Source organism: Piliocolobus tephrosceles, chromosome 20 (assembly GCF_002776525.5).
Source record: "Piliocolobus tephrosceles isolate RC106 chromosome 20, ASM277652v3, whole genome shotgun sequence".
Lineage (NCBI taxonomy): Eukaryota > Metazoa > Chordata > Mammalia > Primates > Cercopithecidae > Piliocolobus > Piliocolobus tephrosceles.
In genome coordinates this window covers 34,449,034-34,469,241 of record NC_045453.1, presented here as the reverse complement: position 1 = coordinate 34,469,241, position 20,208 = coordinate 34,449,034, and the positions used below count along the sequence as shown (strand labels likewise).

Genomic DNA, 20,208 nt, shown 5'->3' with positions numbered 1-20,208 from the left:
AGTAAAACAGTGAAACCTCTCTCTTGCCGCCTCATTTATGGCAGGAAATATTAAACTTGCGTCTCTCTCTGGGTTTCCTTCCTGATGCATCCAACGCTGTAATCTCACATCCTCACGGACACTGCATCTCTCGCTGACGAGAAAATACCAGGAGATTCTTCCTGTCCAAGAAAAGCCAGCCAACATGGCAACAAGTATGTGCCTTACACGCTGCAGCGTGGCCCTGTCCCCCAAAACTTGCACTCATCATCTCCACGTCTTTGTTTAATATTTACGGGGCTATGTGCAAACCAGAGACTCTGCCAAGAGGAGATGCAGCTCCTCAAAGGACCCACGCGAGCCTGTTTGCAGCTCCCTGCTGGTGACAGAGCCTTACGACGTGAAAGGGCTCCAAGCCTATATAAAGAGAGGAATTTCTCTAGGTGCCGGCACTAATTAACACTACTCCGTTCAAGAAACAAAGGTGCAGGTGTATCGGGAGATACCGAAGAGGGGGCAGCAGGGAAGGGCCGCATTCTAAGGCAGGTATTTACACAAAAGTTCTTTTCCGCAGTGGTCGTGGAAACTGAGCTGCGAGCGCCTCATTAGTCAGTCCTGCTGGTGCCCACCGGAACGGAGCACAGCGACTCTTGATGTGGGCGACGTCGCTAATGAAGTCCTCCCACTCACGCCGACACAGGAGTGAGCAGAGAACAACAGTGGAAAATCCAGCCACCGGCGCGCTGTGCACCGAGGACTCTTGCGCTTGTGAGATGCTGGGGCCTCCTGTCAAAACACGCTGCAGTCAGCACTTGCAGGGCAACAGGGCTAATGGGCAAAGCCTCGCTTGTCATTCCCACGCGGGCGAGGACGGCTGGAGACTGACATTCTTCCTGGCAATGGCCAGGACATCATGGCACTGCTGCCGCCCCGAGTCCCTGCAGGGAGGAAAGGCCTTTGTCCGTCTCTCTCAGGGCCAGCGGCGTCCTGATGGCTATGGGTGTTCCTTGGGAACCTGGAAGGGGTCACCCTGCTGGAACTTTTGCTCTCTCATTCAAGGCTGTGAGAGTCCATTTAACAGTGTGGAGAAGTGTGAGAAATTGTTAGAACTCTTAAAAAGGTCACATTTTTACTGAATATCTGGAACTAGCATTTCATGAACTAACACTTATTAGTGTTTCCTGAATCTTCACTCATGCATTCATCCGTTTCTTCAGTATTGACTGTCTGCTCAGACGTCCTGCTGGGCACTTGGAGCACATTCTCTTACAGAACCCACACAAACCTATACGAAAGGTCATGTTCCTTCCATCTGCCCAAAGGGGAAATGGAGGTACAGGTATCCCGCCCCCTATCCCGAGGTTCCACTGCCAGGGCACAGCGGGCCAGTGCTCATCTGGGGGCATCTGGCTCTGCCACCCCCTCCTTCACGAGCCTCATGTTGCCTGGCACTCCCCTTTCCTGCTCATTCCAGACATGGCCCTTGAGCCTTTCCTTGAATGACAAACTCGAGCAGAGTTTTAGAAGATGGAAGGATGAGAATAAGGCACCGTCTAGATAACACTGCCCTGTCAACAGTGACGTGATCTTCCACCACCCTGCTCCCTTCCACCCTATGCTCTTGCTATGAAGAGCTGCCTGGATGCAGGACACACACAGGCATCTACTCATAAACAGGTGGTTATGCTTAGATGTTAAGCACCCCCTACAGAACACAGCAGCCCACTCACTCACAGCCTTGGAAAGCAGAGGGGCCAGGTTCTATGGCTGATGATGTTTAGGGAGAAAAAAGGTGTGCTGAGGTCTCTGGATCCTTCTAGGGCAGGTGGCCTGCTCAGGCCCCGGCTAAAGCTCACTCACAGAGGGGGCCCAAGGGGCCCTGAGCTCTTTCTTCCATGACGAAGCGGTGCAGGTGCTTCCTACACTGCTGGGAGCAAGTCACCTGCTTCTAACCTGGGCAAGGCCTCTCCTTAGCCCTAACAGCAATGCCATGGTGTGGCCATGGTTGGTTTGGCCCAGCTAAGTCTCGTGGATACTGGACCCCAGGGTTGGAGGTGGGCCTAGTGGCGGGGGTGGGGGGCATTTGGGTCATGGGGACAGATTCGTCATGAATTCCCTAGTGCCATTCTCGAGGGAGGGAGTGAGTTCTGACTCTAAACTCGCAAGGGAACTGGTTGTTGAAATGAGCCTGGCACCTCCAACTCTTCCACCTCCTCTCTCACCACGTGGTCTGCACACCCATGGTCTCCTTTGCCTTCTGCCATGAGTGGAAGCTTCCTGAGGCCTTCGCCAGAAGCAGACGCCTATGCCATGCTTCCTGTGCAGCCTGCAGAACTGTGAGCTGATTAAACCTCCTTTCCTTATAAATTACCCAGTCTCAGATTGTCCTTTAAAGTAACAAAGGTGGACTAAGGTAAAGGATAACAATAATTCCAATGATGATATTGGCAGTGATGATGATGATGACGGTGATGGTGATGATGACAGAGATGATGATGGCAGCAACGGTGATAACAGAGATGGTGATGGCACTGATGATGATGGCACCTATGGTGACGATGGCTCTGATGGTGATGATGGCACCAATGGTGATGATGATGGCACCGATGGTGATGATGGTAGCTCTGATGGTGATGATGGCACCAATGGTGATGATGATGGCAGTGATGGTGATGATGGCACCAATGGTGATGATGATGGCAGTGATGGTGATAATGGCAGCGATGGTGATGATGGCAGCGATGGTGACGATGGCACCGATGGTGATGGCTCCAATGGTGATGATGATGGCAGCGACAGTGATGATGGCAGTGATGGTGATGATAGCACCAATGGTGAAGATGATGGCTCCATGATGGCTCCAATGGTGAAGATGATGGCTCGATGGTGATGATGGCAGAAATGGTAATGATGATGGTACCGGTGGTGATGATGGCACCAATGTTGATAATGATTGCGCCCACGGTGATGATGATGGCTCCGATGGTGATGATGACTCTGATGGTGATGATGGCACCGATGGTGATGATGACTCTGATGGTGATGACGGCAGTGATGGTGATGACAGCACTGATGGTGATGATGGGATTGATGGTGACGATGACTCTGATGGTGATGATGGCAGTGATGGTGATGACGGCATGATGATGATGATGGTAGCTCTTGCTCACTTGGCCCATACCACATGCCTGGAAATGTACCAAACTCGAGACACAGAGCACCTCACTAGGTCCCCACAATGGCCTTAGGCTGGGACTATTCTCACTCCACTTTACATATGGACGCACTGAGAAATAAATACCCAGCACACCCTGACTTCCAAAATGTAGTCTCCACCTTCAAGATGCATCAGTTGAGGAGGGGGTTCCCAAGCAGAAACCACCACAGGCACCTCAGAGAATGCCCCAGGCCTGGCTCATGGGATCACTCACTCCATCACGAGGCGCCTGGCCCGTGCTGGTGCCAACAGTCACTGGTGGCTCCCAGCTGCTTTTAGGCTCTTCTTTCTTTTGTGGCATCAGCCCTGGGCCACTGGGGGTACCCAGACATACTTGTTACTGCAGGAGTGAGAGGTTCACCACCGACCGCTGAGACTACCCCCATGCCATGCTCTCCCCACTGCAGGGCCCTGGTCGTGGTGGCTGGGGGCTGGCTCCTGTCATCTCTGAAAGCTCCCATCACACATCTGAACGTTGTCCATGTGACGTGATGAGAAAGATGTTGGAGCTGACAGCTGGGACTCAGGGGAGCTGGGCCCTGGGGTGGATCCTTTCAAACACAAGACACAGGACCGGCCAGGCTATTTCTAGAGCTGCAAGCCTTCCTCATTAGCGCCTTGCACATCAGGACTGAGCTAATGAAATCATTTGCAATTAAGGCTCAGGTGGAGAGACAGCTCTCTTTGCTGTCCTGAGAGGCTACCTCCCCTCCTAGCCCTCTCCTTCCTCACCTTCCCCTCCCTCACCTCTGGCCTCCTCCCTCCATCTTTCTCTCTGCAGATGGGAAAGCCCACTCGAGAGGTGGTGGTAGGGGCGACTCTCGATGGGCGTCCAGAGTTGGTTTCTGCTTGCACTCCATTTCCCACAAGTGCAATTTGGGGTGTTTCTTGTTTTCTGTATTTAAAAAGCATTCCTGTGGCAGCTTCATCCATTCAGACTGGAGGGAGTCACAATTTCCTTTTCCTCTCAAAGCTCTCGGAAACATCTGAGACAGAAGGAGAGCTGAGGCCTCGGTGAGGTTCAGAAAGGCAGCTCCTGTTGATACCGGGAACAGTGCTCCCTGCTCCAGGGCAGCACAAGGCCACAGGGGAAGAAACTCCAGGCAGAGAGACCAGACCTGGGTCCTGGCTCTGGCCCTTCCCAGCTGCGGGTGCCTATGCATGTGTGTGTGTACTGTGCAGTGTGCACTGCCTATGACCAGCTCGGGGAGGTGTGTGCAGGCAGGGCCCTTCCTACACTGTGGGGTGTGCAGGTGGATGGTGCCACAGGTGTCCCTGAAGCAGGAGGTATGGGCGGAGGAGATGGGTAAATGAGTGTCATCAACACATTCACCCCACAGCGGTGCCTCTTCGCTCCTCCACCTTTTTCAATTTACTTTTTATTTTTAGAGACAGGGTCTCACTCTGTCGCCCAGGCTGGAGTGTAACGGCACAATCATAGCTCAGTACCACCTTGGACTCCTGCACCCAAGTGACTCTCCTGCCTCAGTCTCCTGCTTAGCCAGGACTACAGACATCTGCCACCATGCCCTGCTCATTTTTAAATTTTAAATTTTAAATTTTTTGTTGAGATGGGGTCACGTTATGTTGCCCAAGCTGGTCTTGAACTTCTGGGCTCAAGCAATCCTCCTGCCTCAGCTTCCCAAGGTGTTGGGATTGCAGGCATGAGCCACTATGCCTGGCCCTCTCTCTTTTTTTAATTAAAAATGAATACACAAATAAACAAAAAATATTTAAAAACAAATACACACACACACACACACACACACAAAATCAGAAGGAAAATTTAGAGGCAAGGACTACAAGACAGAATCTTTCAATCTTGACTGCTGCCCCCAAGTGGACAGCCCTGGTGGCCACAGTACAGCCCGGGGTTGGGGGCGAGGGGGCAGCAGGAGGCACGCCCACCTCTCCACTTCCTGCTGCCTCTCCCATTTGGAAGGGGCTTTGTTTGGGTAGAGCCAATACTGCAGTCTCTGAGGCTGTGGTTGGGTAAATACCTCTGGGCTCCATGGGAGTGCAGGGGGCAGGCCTGAACCTTCTCACTGATCCCACTTACTCAGCTCACACATTCCAGAGTTTTCTGAGTGATGGCCTTCTCTGGGAGTCTTGGCAGGACATGGGGTTCTGGCACGACATGGGCGCTGGCTATGCTGGCTCCTGTCTGAGGCTGCCCTGCTGCCAGCGCGGTGAGTGCCTGGATGCTGCCTCAAAGCCGGGGCAGGGCAGTGAGGAGCCCGCTGGGTCCACCTGACTATGCCCTGCCTGCCCCATGCAGGGGGACATACGCCCTGTTTGCCACATGGGGCCTCCATCCTGTGCCTCCTGCAGGGGGACCCATCCCGCCTGCCGCATGGAGTCGCCAGCCGCTTGCATGTCTGGCTTATGTTCACCTCCAGCTTTCTAGGGCTGAATCCAAAGACGATCCTGAACTTTCCCAGCCCGGATCACTCTGTAAATATGCTCTGGTTAGCTGCCAACCATTTTTCCTAGAGCAAATAAGAAGTAACTCAGGAAATGCAAATAGATTTTCTCTCCTCTCTGCACCGCACCGCCCTGCCCAGGAAACCTCTCCCTGCCAGCCCTCTTTGTCCCAGGTGCGTTCACTTCTCACACATTTTTTAGCTGTTCAGGGACCCCCCTTGAGAAGAGCAGGTGCTTGGGGCATCTGTAAAGGGTGGACGGAAACTCCTAGGATCTCTGCTGCCCTTGATCCCCAATCCCTCAGCAGAGCCCAGGCTGACCCTGTCTTAAGCAAAGGGAAGCCATGCCCAGAGGAGGCTGCATGCACTGGGAAGGAAACCGACGGAACCAGAACACACTCATTTAAACGGTGGCTGTGCTGTATGCCCCACGGTGCACGGTGCTCAGAGGGTCCCGGAAGGGGCCTGCCTGGTGCTGAGGAGCCAGGACGGGAGTCCAGAGGAGGTGCAGGGGCCCCTCACCCAGTGAGGGTGCCCTTGGGCAGGGGAGCAGCCACCACCGAGACCAAGGGTCCACTTCCCTCCAGGCTGAGCAGGGCTCCATGAGGCCCTGTGAGGATATTGCTGAGGACTTCTTTGGGAAAAATGAGGACTCTGATCCTCTGGGGGTCGGGGACACATGACCAGACTCATGGTGATTGGTGATGAAGAGTGAGGTCTGCCCTTGTGCAGAAGGAAAATCACCATTCCGCTTTCTAATGTCTTCTATAACGTCCTCTTCCTCAGCCAGGGGTCAGCCCAAAGCAAGCAGGACCCAGGATGTCTGTGGCCATTCCTGATCCAAATCCTGTTTCTAAAGAGCACGAGGAGAGAATCGACGTGTTCTCTCAGGTCACAACAGCATCATCCCAGGAACGTCTCAAGGAACCTGGTGCAGGCAGGTGCTGGGGGAGGGCAGGAACACACGGGCTTACGGGCGTGACAGTTAATATGTATATATCACTTCTCTCCTCTTGGAAATTTCCAGTGCGTATCAGAGGGTCTGAGAAGTCCTAGAGGGGAGGTGATCATTGAACCCCCACAAAATTTCTAATATTCTTGGAAGAAAGGCATTGTTGGAAATTCAGGGTGTATCTGTCAGTGCAGGCTGGGTTAGGAGTGCCAAACTGTCCCAGATCTTATCACTTAAAACAGCAGAGCGTGAGGCTGGCCCATGCGCATGGCACGTCCACTGTGTACCCGTGGGGGGCGGGGGGCGCCCTGCCCTGCGGAGTCCTTGGGACAGAGTAGAAGAGGCTTGTTTTTCTGCTTCCACGATGGCCAGTGCAGAGACCGGCCACACGGGATTAGACACAGCCTGGTAAGGCTCCTCTGGGGGGAGGTACCTGGCTCCTGCTTCCATTTCGTTGGCCAAGGCAAGTCACGTGGTCGCCTCTAACTTCAGAGGCCTGAGGAGGTGAAATCCTGCCCACATCTGGAAGGATGAGCGGGCTCTGTGCCAATGATATGTTCACATGTGTGCAGCAGCCAGTGCTGATGACGGCGGCTGGCATGGCCGGCACGCTGGGCTAGAGGTCATCTCTGTGGTTCATTAGCAGCCCTTCTACAGCACTTAGAGACAGTCCTGACTTTCCAACCATGGCTTCTTTTCTGCAATAAACACAATGTCACTTACAAAGAAAAAAAACCCCAAAGCAGGTCCTGCATCTAAGGAAGTAATTTTAATGGATGCTTCCAAAATAATCTGCCATTTCTTTTTGGCCTGGGGTGTGCTTGTCTGCATGTTTCTCTGCAAAGGCTCCCTAAATCTCTTTGCAATCTCAGTTTGTTCTTTCTCTCACATTGGACTATGAGGTGCCTGAAGGTGGAGGCTGGGAGGTTTCTGTCTTCTGTCCTTGAGCAGGAAAGAGCCTGGGGTCCCTGCTCTCCAGCACACCCCATTTCTCTGAAAGGGCCAATGGAGAGTGTGGGCCATGGAGCCTCCCACGGCCAGGGAAGGGATGCCATGCAGCAGACTGGGTCCTGCAGGAATTTGTCAAGATTCCTGCCCATCCAGTATCCACTCTGATGATTTAATTTGTGGCTGGAAACAAAGCTGGTGATGAAGTCAGTTTGGAGGTTATTGATACTCCACGAGGTCCTTGACCGACCCCCAAGCCTCATCGATGCCCCTTCCAGAGACGCGCATTGCCAGCCCTCAACAACACTGCCCCAAGGCAAGCTGTGCATGGTGCATTATGCAAATGAAGTGTTTCTCCCGCGGCAATTATCCCTGTACAATTCTGACATGAAGTCTTGATAAAGAATTGTTTTTTAAGATAGCAGTGGAAAAGCCCAGCTGAATGCATAAAAATTATATGACATTTTACTCTTGGGTGTAAATTATAATTTGCAGAAAGGTCAATGAACCAGAAATGATTTTTTTTCCTGATGATTTAGACACCGAGAAGCGGGAGGACTGGAGGCAGAGGGAGAGCCCCTGGTGTCCATCCTCCGGGCCGGGGTGGGCTCCTCCTCTGGAGGGGGCTGTCCAGCAGCCTGGCCAACTGTGCCTGGCCTTAATTCCATCCATTTCCAGTGAGTCACAGCTTCTGCTGAATGCACATTAGACGATGGTGCAAGAAAGCTCTGGGCTTTCCTTAGAGAGCAAAGGGTGCTCTCAGAGAAGGGTAGCCTCTGGACTGGGCCCTTCTGGCTTCTGAGAAAAGACAGACTCTGCTGGAGGCATTCAACTCACCCCCCTTCAGCTCACTGAGTCCCACTGTGCACTCAGCTCCTACTCTGTGCTAGAGTTACTGGAGGGTGCGAGTGCGCCAAGCTACCTCGGGAGGAGCTCAGGGCAGGACGCCAGGGGGACACGTGGCGTGGCCTTGGAGAGCTGAACCCTCGGAACGTTGGATCTGACCAAGCACAATGCCCAGAAACCACCAGGCACTCGCCTGTAGCCGCCAAGTCAGGTTTAATGACTCACTGGACCAAGGGAAGCTGCCAAGCTAGGGTTACTGTCTTCTGTCAAAGGGAAATAACCACCTGTACCCGGCAGGGTGTTTGAGACAATTCAATGAGATGGTACAATGAGAGAACGCCCTCCACAATCCCCACCTTTTAGAGGTGACTGGAAGGTTTAGCTGAATAGGGAGGAACCTGTGTGTGTCCACGGATCAGAAAATCACACTGGAGAGAAAAGCATGCAAGCAAATGCACAGAACACAGACACAAGACGATGGCTTAGGAATGGCAGCCTGCACCCCTGCACTCTGCATCCCTGTACCCTGTACCACTGGACTCCTACACTCTGCACCACTGCACTCTGTACCCCTGCACTCTGCACTCCTACACTCTGCACCCCTGCACCCCTGCACTATGCACCCCTACACGGCAGCACTCTGCACCTCTACACTCTGTACCCCTGCACTCTGTACCCCATACTCGGCACCCCATACCCTTACATCCTGTACCCCTGCACTCTGCACCCCTGCACTCTGCATCCCTCCACTCTGCACCCCTGCACTCTGCACACCTCCACCCCCATACTCTGCACTCCTGCACTCTGCAACCTTGCACCCCTCACCCCTCCACTCTACACCCCTGCACCACTACACCCTGCACCCCTGCACTCTATACCCCTATACTCTGTACCCCTGCACCCCTACACTCTGCACCCTGTACCCCTACAGCTTGCACCCCTGCACTCTCCACCCCTTCACCCCTCCACTCTGCACCCCTACCTCTTGCATCCCTGCACCCCTCCACTCTGCACCCCTGTACCCCTGCACGTGTCCCCAGCACACATCACACTCGAGTTGCTGCCCTGCTTCCTGGTGAGTCAAGACCAAGCCACGGAATCCTAAGCAGGATGGGGGGCCAGGAGGTGTGGCCCATGGAGTGCAGAACCAAAGCCGGCTACTGCATCCTGGAGAGATGGGGAGACTCCAGCTCCTCTCACCACCAGTGTCTGCCCAAAACGTGAGTCAACTTACGTGAACATGCCCTCCACCCAAAGGTAGGAGGGCCCTGCAGACACACGGGCGATGCTGCCAAACAGCAGGTGGCACCCCCCTACCCCCCCGCCGACTGCCCTCTACAACTGCCTCCTTCTCCATAAACATGGGAGGGACTCGCGAGGAGGAAGAACATGAACTTCCTCCCCATGAACAGGATGCAAAGTGGTAACTGCCGTGTTTAAACTCTGGGAGGGAGCCCACTGCAATGTCTTATCACCTTTTCTGCTGTTCACAAAAGCAAGGTGCTTCCCCACCAGCCGCTCCTTCATCTCAACAGTCAGGGCTGCAAGGTTTATCTTAATTTAAAAAACAATTACGAGCGAAACAGAAACTGCCAGGAATTATCCACTCTTCAGAAGGGAAGAACAAAAGGAAGTGACGAGAGACAGGGCCCCTTCTTGTCATACAACATTAACACGGCTGCTCGGAAACACCTCGCGAGGGACACCAGCTTCCCTCACACTCTTCCTTTGGTTTCTCTTCTTGGGGGACGTTGGATCGCATGGCTTTGCAGGTGAGCACAGACTAAACATAGCTCCGTGTGTTTTGCATCCATAACTCTAAAGGCTTTTGTGATTTAAAGCGGCAATTATACAGAGGAACGAGATAAAGACTCCCGAGAAATTATCTCTCTTTGGGTTGGGAGGGGAAGAAAAGCCAGCGAAGGTTAATGTAGTTAGTGAAATATTTCCACAGCTATTTCACGCAAGCATTTTGCAATATTGCTAATGTTTTTGCACATTACATGCTCTTCCAGGGGAAAAACAGCTTGTGTTTTTGAAAGCAAGGAATAAAAACCTGTGCTCACAGGCCTCCGTGGCTGACTCGTACCTTGGAAGATTCTGCAATGAGGTCACATGGCACAGAAAGGTTCTTTTACATCCAGGCACTAAACAGTGGCTTGCATCCTTCTCTGTATTAGGAATGAACAAAAACTGCCAAGACTTGAAAAAAAAATCTCTGATTAGAACCCGTGGATGCTGACAATTATGTGTTGCTTTCAGATGCAAAGCCGTTTGGCTGCAGGTGACATGAAGAGGCTGGGATACGATTTTGATCATCTGCTTTTGCCAGCACTTCCTATTAGCACGAGTGTGGCCAGGGAGGGTCCTTCTGTCATCAGCTTCCATCACACTTAGAGCCACTCATGATGCTGAGTGTGCTTGTCCATCTGGTGCAGGGCAGGGGGCAGGGTGAGGAGAGAAGACCCCCGCTTAACCCACTAACCGACCCACTGGGCTGGACGAGCTCCAGCAAGCAGCAGACAGAGAGTTCCGTCCCCAGCCTGACAGCATGAACAGTGAAGTCCAAAACACAGCCAGCTGTCACTGGCAGCCCAGGATGGCTGTGGGTGCAGCCTCCTCTGCAGCTGGTGAGAGTGTGTGTGTGCAGGGGTGCAGGGTGGCCTGTGAACCTAGTGGCTCCTGCACTCAAGTGCCGTCTGCTTCAGTTGAGGAAGCTGATTCGCACAGTGTTGTGCAGGCTCCTCTGGCTTGAGGTGCAGTTGACGTCCCATTGAAAGGCTTCTGTTTGCCTTAGGACACCCAGTCGGGTAACCCTGCAGCACTCTGCCCTGTGAGCCTGTGTAGGTGGCACTTGGCTGTGATTGTGGTTGGGCCTCTTCCAGGAAGGGAAGTGCGGCCTGGGATATGGGATGGCCCGGCCCTGGCACTGCCCCTAACCAGGGTCAGGCTCAGCAGGCACCTGCCTCCTTCTCTGCTGGGTGTGTCCAGAGCTAGAGAGGAGTGTTCCTTTTTTATCACACCTGAATTATCTCCTTTAACACCCAGAGGGGCCAGGCTCCCACCCTTGGCATGATCCAGGAAGAACAGTGACTCGAGTGTGGCTTGGCAGCGCCTTACAGGAGGGGCAGGGATGCTGAGAAGGGCAGGTTTGGGCTTCCCCAGGAGGCAGAGCGGGGTCTGGAAGACAGGGCTCCTCGGACAGCATCCACCCCTCACCCTGCCCTGGGGAGGGCAGCAGGACCCAGTGGCTCAGTCTTCCGGGTGGGTCCTAACCAGCCCCACCCCCCACAGTGTGGCTGCTCCCTTGCCTTCTCTGGGACCAGGTCAGTGTGGCTACAGTAAAGGGCCACATCCCTTCACAGGGGACGCTACCCACAGAGGCCAGCTTTGGTGGGGTGTTAAGGATGTGATGTGCGAGGTTGTAGGGGACATCAGGACCTTCTACGGCACAGGCAGGACTTGACCTCAGGCAGTGGGCCCCTCGGCCTCCTTCACAGGGCCAGAGTCCACTCTCCTGTTTCTACATCAGTCCCTTCCACTAAAGTAGCCCAACACCTGGTTCACTGCTACCTGAGAACAGCGTCACTGGGGGCTGGGTGGAGGGGAGCGGGGTGGTGATATACACTCATTAAAACCAAGTATCAGACATGGTGGCTCATGCCTATACCAGCATGTTGGGAGGTTGAGGCAGGCAGATCACCTTAAGGTCAGGAGTTTGAGACAAGTCTGACCAACATGGTGAAAACCTGCCTCTACTAAACGTGCAAAAATTATCCAGGTGTGGTGGTGTGCACCTGTAATCCCAGCTACTCAGGAGGCTGAGGCAGGAGAATCACTTGAACCCAGGATGCAGAGGTTGCAGTGAACCAAAATCGTGCAACTGCACTCCAGCCTGGGTGACGGAGTGAGACTCCGTCTCAAAAAGAAAAACAAAAACAAAAAACAAACAAAAAAACCCACACCAAGTATCTGCAGGGGGAACCTGTGCTTCCAGGGGCCCAAGTGATGGGCACCACTGCAGAGTCCCTGTGCTCAGAGAGCAGCAGCGTCTGTGGCTGGGCCTGCCCAGCACCAGGCCACTCTCTGTCCTGTCCACCCTGCATTGTCACTAGGTCCTGGTGGCGTGGTGCTCATGCCCCTGTGGCCGTCCTGGGTTGCTCCTCCTCCCCTGCCTCTGTCCTGTGACAGCAGCAGCAGTGCGGACAAGTCAAGGGGACTTGGTGCATGTCGAGTGCTTTATTCTCCTCTGCCCAGCAGGAGGAGCTGCTCCTGCCACACTGCCCTGATGCCCTGCCTTGCATGGTTCAGCATGCTGAGGAGCAGGGATGGGAAGGAGCTGCTGGTACTGGCAGCCAGTGGACCATGACAGGGGTGCAGAGGGTTTCCTCCACCTGGTGAATGCCTGCCCAAGAACCCACATTCCACAGCGTTAAGGTCAGTTATACATCAAGGACCTTGGATTTTATTTCATTTATTTATTTCTTTTTGGGATGGAGGCTTACTCTGTTGCCCAGGCTTGACTACGGTGGTGGGATCTCAGCTTGCTGCAACCTCTGCCTCCCGAGTTTGAGCAATTCTCCTGCTTCAGACCCCTCAGTAGCTGCGATTACAGGCACCCACCAAACACCCAGCTAATTTTTGTATTTTTAGTAGAGATGGGGTTTCCCCATGTTGGCCAGACTGGTCTCAAACTCCTGACTTCAGGTGATCCTCCTGCCTTGGCCTCCCAAAATGCTGGGATTACAGGTGTGAGTCACCACACCTGGCCCAACCTCAGTTTTCAGATGAGGTGAAGGGCTTTGGTGAGTCTTTCTTTGTGGGACACAAGCCTGAACTATTCTGTAGACAAGCCCATGGGGATTACCTTAGTGGGTGCCTGTGGACAGGTGAAAAGCATCACTGAGACCTCCAGTGAGGATGGGACACTTCCTCCTGCTGGGCAGCTCAGGGCAAGAGGCAGCCCATAGGTGAGGAGTGTCCACCCCTTTACAGCTCCAGCCAAGAGGAGGCTCACAGGCAAGGAGCGTCCGCCCCTTTACAGCTCCAGCCAAGAGGAGGCTCACAGGTGAGGAGCGTCCGCCCCTTTACAGCTCCAGCCAAGGAGCGGCTCATAGGCGAGGAGTGTCCACCCCTTTACAGCTCCAGCCAAGAGGAGGCTCACAGGTGAGGAATGTCCACCCCTTTACAGCTCCAGCCAAGAGGAGGTTCACAGGCGAGGAGCGTCTACCCCTTTACAGCTCCAGCCAAGAGGAGGCTCACAGGTGAGGAGTGTGCACCCCTTTACAGCTCCAGCCAAGAGGAGGCTCACAGGTGAGGAGCGTCCACCCCTTTACAGCTCCAGCCAAGAGGAGGTTCACAGGCGAGGAGTGTCCACCCCTTTACAGCTCCAGTCAAGGGGAGGCTCACAGGCGAGGAGCGTCCACCCCTTTACAGCTCCAGCCAAGGGGTGGCTCACAGGTGAGGAGCGTCCACCCCTTTACAGCTCCAGTCAAGGGGCAGCTCACAGGTGAGGAGCGTCCACCACTTTACAGCTCCAGCCCAGCACAGTCACAGCAAGAGAAGCTACCTCCAGAGCCCCAGCTGGCACTGGGGCTGCTGCTGCCTGGAGCCACAGTCAAGTGTAGCCAGGCACATCTGGCTGAAGAAAGCCCAGAGGGGGCTGTGGAATTTTGTCAGGCAAAGTGGCATCAGGTGGGGTCTCCGAGGGGGCCACCCAATCACAGGGGCTCTCCAATCCTGCTGAGAGCACCTGTTAGAAACGCTGGCTCCTGCTATGGCCCTCAGGCCTGGCCCAGTGCATGGGAGCTGGGCTGGCAAGCTGCATGTTAGATGAGCATTGCTGTGGCTTTCAAGAGGCTGCTGACTTCCTTGCTCTGAGACCTGAGTCACATCCCAGGGCTTTCAGTCTCAGGGGTCCCCAGACTCTGGCAAAGCTGGGTGGTCTCAGACCAGAGTGAGTCACCCACGTCTGCCCCCTGAGGCAAATTTAAAAGTGCTGTGGTTTGAATGTGTTCGAGTTGGAAACTCAATCCTTCTACCCACATGAATGGATTCATCAGGGCTCTGCCCTCATGACTGGATTAATATTGTTATCCCGGGAGTGGGCTTGTTATGGAAGGAGTGGCTTTGTTATAAGAGCCAGTTCTCTTGTCACCATGTGATGCCTTCAGCCATGACATGAGGAAGCAGGAGGGCCCACACCAGGTGCCAACGCCATGGCCTTAGACTTCCCAACCTCCAGAACTGTCATCCAAATAAAGTTTTCTTTATAAATTACCTTGTCTGAGAAAATATCTGCAAACTATGCATCCGACAAAGGACTAATATCTAGTATCTACAAGGAACTGAAATCAGCAAGAATAAAAGGAAAAATCCCATCAAAAGTGGGCCAATGATATGCATAGACACTTCTCAATAGAAGATATACAAATGACCAAGAGATATAGGAAAGAAGGCTCAACATCACTAATCATCAGGGAAATGAAAATGGAAACCACAGAGATACCACCTTTCCCCCGTCAGAATGGCCATTCTTAAAACACCAAAAAACAACAGATGCTGGCGTGGATGTGGTGAAAGGAAATGCTTACACATTGCTGATGGGAATGCAAATGAATACAACCTCTATGGAAAACAGCATGGAGATTTCTCAAAGAACTAAAAAGAAGATTTACCATTTGATCCACCAATCCCTCTACTGGGTATCTACCTAATGGAAAAGATATCACTGTATCAAAAAGACACCTGCACATATGTGTTTATCACAGCACAATCCACAAAGTTGCAAAGACATGTTACCAACCTAAGTGCTCATCAACCACTGAGTAAATAAGGAAAATGTAGCATATATATGTATCATGAAATACTACTCAGCCATAAAAAGAGTGAAATAATATCTTGTGCGGCAACTTGGATGGAACTAGAGGCCATTATTATAAGTGAAGTAACTCAGGAATGGAAAACCAAATATTGCATGTCCTCACTTGTAAGTGGGAGCTGAGCTAGAGGGCACAAAGTCATGTAGAGTGGTAAAATGGACAGTGAAGACCCAGAAGAGGGGAGTGTGGGAGGGTAGCAAGGGATTAAAAACTACCTACTGGGTACAACATCCACTACACAACAATCTCAGACTTTGCTGCTCTACAATTCATCCATGTCATCAAAAAACACTTGTATCCCTAAGGCTACTCAAATAAAAATATATATGAAAAGGTAAATAAAATAAAAAATAAAATAAAATATCGTGAATACCCAGTCCCAGGTGTTCTGTTAAAGAACAGACAATGGATCCAGGCGTGGTGGCTCATGTCTGTAATCCCAGGACTTTGGGAAGCTGAGGTGGGTGGATCACAAGGTCAGGAGATTGAGACCATCCTGGCTAACATGGTGAAACCCTGTCTCTACTAAAAATATAAAAAAGTAGCCGGGTGTGGTTGTGGGCGCCTGTAGTCCCAGCTACTTGGGAGGCTGAGGCAGGAGAATGGTGTGAACCCAGGAGGCAGAGCTTGTAGTGAGCAGAGGTCGCACCACTGCACTCCAGCCTGGGGGACAGAGTGAGACTCCGTCTCAAATAAATAAATAAATAAATAAATAAATAAATAAATAAATAGACAAGGGACTAAGACAGGTTTCCAGTGATGTTTCCCGTTCAGATAGAGGCTGATGTGCTGAGTCCCACTGGGGTGAATACACATCTGAGTAGCCCACTGCATGGGGAGAGCTGAGCGTGGGGGTCCCATGTCCACACCCCCCTTGTTGATGAGAAGGTGTCACTGGGAAAGTCACAAATGGGCTTCTGGTGGTCTCAGTAGCTGCGTAGGGGCTGCTTTCTAACTTTCCATTTTGAGGTATCATATGGCCCACGGGGAGGCCCCTCCTACACTGCTCACATGGGGAAACAGAGGCTTGTATGATACAGCAGGGCAGTGTGGAGCAGCCCTTGCCCCAGGTCCTCACTCAGCGCTGGAGTGAGAGCACACACTGTCCTTTTCTGGAGGAGTCTTTGGCCCCTCACACTTGCACATCCACCGTTAACTGTGCTGCTACATAAGTAGAGGAGATGGGTCTCCGTCCCGGGGAGCTCAGCATCACAGAGACCCTTGCAGACAAGCACAATGAATTCCGAGATTTCCCTAAGAAGACATGCCCAAAATGCCTTTAAACAAAGGTAAGAAACAAAGTTCCACACTTAGGTACAAAGTACACCATTTCTGTACATATTCGAAAGGTCAGCTGCTTGCACAGGACCCCCATGGCTCAGCTCACTCCCTGCAGGAGGTCTGGGAGGGAGGAGACACCATGTGCACCTTGAAGCTCAGCATTGCAAAGTGCACCTCCAAAGGGTACAGGGTGTGCACCTCGAACCCGGTGGACATGCAGGGGTCAGGACACGGGTGTGGTCCATTTTGTGAGGATGTGCAGATACATTTCAAAACATATTTACTTATTTTTGCATATTTTGAACATCTACCCAGAGAGAGGACGGATAAGGCTCTTCTGAAATGTCAAGATGGGAAGATGGGGCCAGAGCTGGTCACAGGAGCGAATGACAGTGGCCACTTGACCTGCTTTTGAGAGCTGTGGCTCTTCTGCTCTGAATTGCCAAGTCACGAGTCTCAGGGCCATCCCCAGTGTCCTGGCGAAGCTTCTGCTGCTTGTCTCTATTAGCACATTAATATTTCACAAAACGACTTCCTGCCTGTCAACAAGGAGTTCCCACCACCCTCAGGGAGCCAGAGCATTCGCTCTCTTCACTCTCCTGGGCTGCCCAGGGGACGGCATGGGCCCAGGTCATGGAGCCAGCTCTGAACCAGGGCCCAGCCTCATGCTGGGCATGGGGAGCCTTCCATAAGGGGGGCTGCCCCTCTGAATTCCCAGCCAGCTCGTCGTGGCTCCTGCTGCCTTCTGGGCACTCAGACCCTGACTTTGGCCTGTCCCTTGGATCGGGTACCCCTACAGGGCCAGGGATGTGCCTCTAGGACTGGGTTTTTGCACCAGCAGATACTTGATCCAGGCTTTAAGCTGGAGAGAAGGGGAGGAGGAAAAAAGGATGGGAGGAGAAGTTGGGGAGGGAAGAAGAGGAGCTGGGCAGGGCTGGCACCTTCCCATGCACCTTCTGCCCTGCTTCCTAGGACTCCCATCCTGCCCGTCTCCCCTCCAGGGTGGCGGCTAAGTGTCCTCTCTGGATCAACACTGTTGGCCCTGCCAGAACTGGTGTGACCTTCCAAACACCCCGTCCCTGACCCCCATCAGCTGGTTCTCCTCCCACCTTGGCCAGGAAGCCCATCACAGAGACCCACTGCCTCCAGGCCTCATGGCTGACCCTTCCTTCCCATCCACCTGGAGGCCCCAAGGCCCATAGGACTCCACCACAGGGATCAAGTCCAAAGTCTGGACACAGCTTACTTGGCTTGGTGGAGACAGCCCCTTGGACTACTCAGCCTCACCGGCCTCTCCTGGCTTCTTGGTCCCATCATCCACATAGAAGACCCTCCACCCCTGCACCACCATGCCTGGCTGACCCATTCTCCTTCTGAGCCTCTCTCCAGCCTCTCTTTCGCCTGGCCAAGGCTGCTCAACCCCCTGGGGACCATTCCCTGCACAGAGTGGGGCAATGTCTGACACAGGCTCCCAGCAACTCACCTCAGTGCACAGCTATCTGTCATGCTGATGACACCCCAGGATACTTGCACTGACTGTCCCCAGATGTCTCCATGGCTGTAACCCTCCTCCCTGTAGCTGGAATGAATACTACTTCCTCAGAGACACCTTCCTCCACCACCCGTCCTCACCCTCCACCCTTGTATGTTTCAGCCTCACACACGGTGCTACCCAAGCCAGTAGGTTATGGTTCACTTCCCCCAGGGCACGCAGAATAACAGCCCTTCCCAGATATCCAAGTCCTAATCCCAGACCTGTGACTATGCCACCTTACACGCAGAGGAGACTTGCAGGTGTGATTAAGTTAAGGATCTTGAGACAGGGGATTATCCCATATGATCTGGGTAGGCTCTGTGCCCTCACAGCATCCTTATGAGGGAGGAAGGTCGGTCAGAGGGAGATGGGAGAAGCTGTGCTGCCAGTTTTGAGGGTAGAAGGCAGAGTCGGAGCACAGGCGGCCTCCAGGATTGGGAAAGGCAGGATTCTGCCCTGGAGTCTCCAGAAGGAGCCAGGCCTGCCGACTTCTTGGCTGGCCTGCAAGCCTTCTGTATTAGTCCGTTCTCACATCACTATATGGAAATATCTGGGACTGGGTAATTTGTAAAGAGGTTTAATTGACTCACAGTTCAACATGGCTGGGGAGGCCTCAGGAAACTTACAATCATGGCCAAAGGCCAAGGGGAAGCAAACACATCCTTCTTCACAAGAAGGCAGGAAGGAGAAGTGCTGGGTGTGGCGGAAGAACCCCTGTATAAAACTATCAGATCTCATGAGGACTCACTCACTATCATGGGAATAGCAGTGGGAGAAATTGCCTCCATGATCCAATTACCTCCACCCAGTCTCTCCTTGACACACGGAGATTATGGGGAATACAACTCAAGATGAGATTTTGGGTGAGGACACAGCCAAATCATATCAGCTTCTGACCTTGAGAACTGTAAGGTCATATGCCTATGATGTTCAGGCCACTGAGCTCATGGCAATTTGTTATAGCAGTGACAGGAACCTGGCACACTCTCCCTGGCAGGGATGCTTCACGAGGGCAGGGACCCCCTTTCAGGACTGCATGGTGTCACGGCACCTCGAGCAGGGCTGAGCATGTAGGGCCTCAGAAAGTGTTTGTTGAGTGAACAAGCGAGCGTCTGGTCTCTTTAGTCTGGAACTGCATCAGTTCACCTTGTTTCTGCAGCACCGAGAATGTCAGGATGAATGTGGTTCTGCCTGCTCCATGCTCCACATGAACCCTTGCCTCTTCCTCACCAGGGCCCTCCAGCTCCTATGGGGGCCACCGCCTTTGCAGCCCGAGGACCTCAGAGGCAGGGGCTGTGGAGTTCCCTGGATGAAGTCCCTGTTCATTAATGACCATTGCTTTAATTGTGATGCAGCTGGTGGACTGAAGCGGGAATGTGCATCTGAAGCTCCCCAGGAAGGGGACAGTGCCGCAGCAGCGAGGACTCAGGGCCTGCACGCAGATGGAGGCTGGGAGGCTCAGCAGCTTGGGAGCTCCTGTACCGCCTTCATCCATAGACACTCAAGCACTCAGTGCCTTCACATTGGGGCCCAGAGAACCAATCCGCAGCCACTTAGCCAGGACACCAGGCTCAGAGAGATGAGTTGACTTCTCTGAGGACACACAGGCAGCTGCCAGCAGAGGGACTTCTGATCACTAGTTTTTCTGGCAAGTTCTCTGACTTGGTTATCATTAGTCTGGGCTGGGGAGAAACACTGAGTTGAGGCTAGTAGGGGAGATAGTGCCCAGGGCTGTGCAGACCCGCTCGGCAGGGCTTTAAGGTTCTTGGTTCATCCTGGATTCATCTGTTAAGGATTCTGCATTCCCCAGGCCCACTCTGGCCATCCACAGACAGGAGGAACATCCCACTCAGCTATTGTTTGAAAGTTTTAAACTTGCTGTTGGTGGCAAACTTTTCCCTAAAACACACAGATGGTCTTGCCTGATCCCGCTAATGAAAAAACTCTCACACGGCTACAAAAACAGACGTGATCATCTGTTTTCCAACATTCCGAAAAACGTCTACAGAGGTGTAAGGTGCTACCCAAATGAGAATAATTAGCTTGTGCCATCTGTGGGAAAAAAAGATGAAAGAGCCCGTACCCCCACTTCATCCTGCTATTTTGGGCTTGGTGAGGACGAGGGGACGTGGCGAGTGTGTACAGCG

At 53.0% G+C, this 20,208-nt stretch overlaps 1 protein-coding gene and 1 long non-coding RNA gene across 2 annotated transcripts in view; one reads left to right on the top strand and one right to left on the bottom strand.

The window, feature by feature from the left end:
- The window catches only part of CDH4 (cadherin 4), a 432,089-nt gene that overhangs the window by 202,963 nt on the left and 208,918 nt on the right, over positions 1 to 20,208 (bottom strand). The window lies entirely within an intron of this gene.
- On the top strand, positions 10,071 to 15,545 carry LOC116418555. Its single transcript, XR_004228643.1, has 4 exons — positions 10,071 to 10,137; positions 12,623 to 12,802; positions 13,361 to 13,433; positions 13,557 to 15,545. It is a non-coding gene; the product is annotated as an uncharacterized LOC116418555 (long non-coding RNA).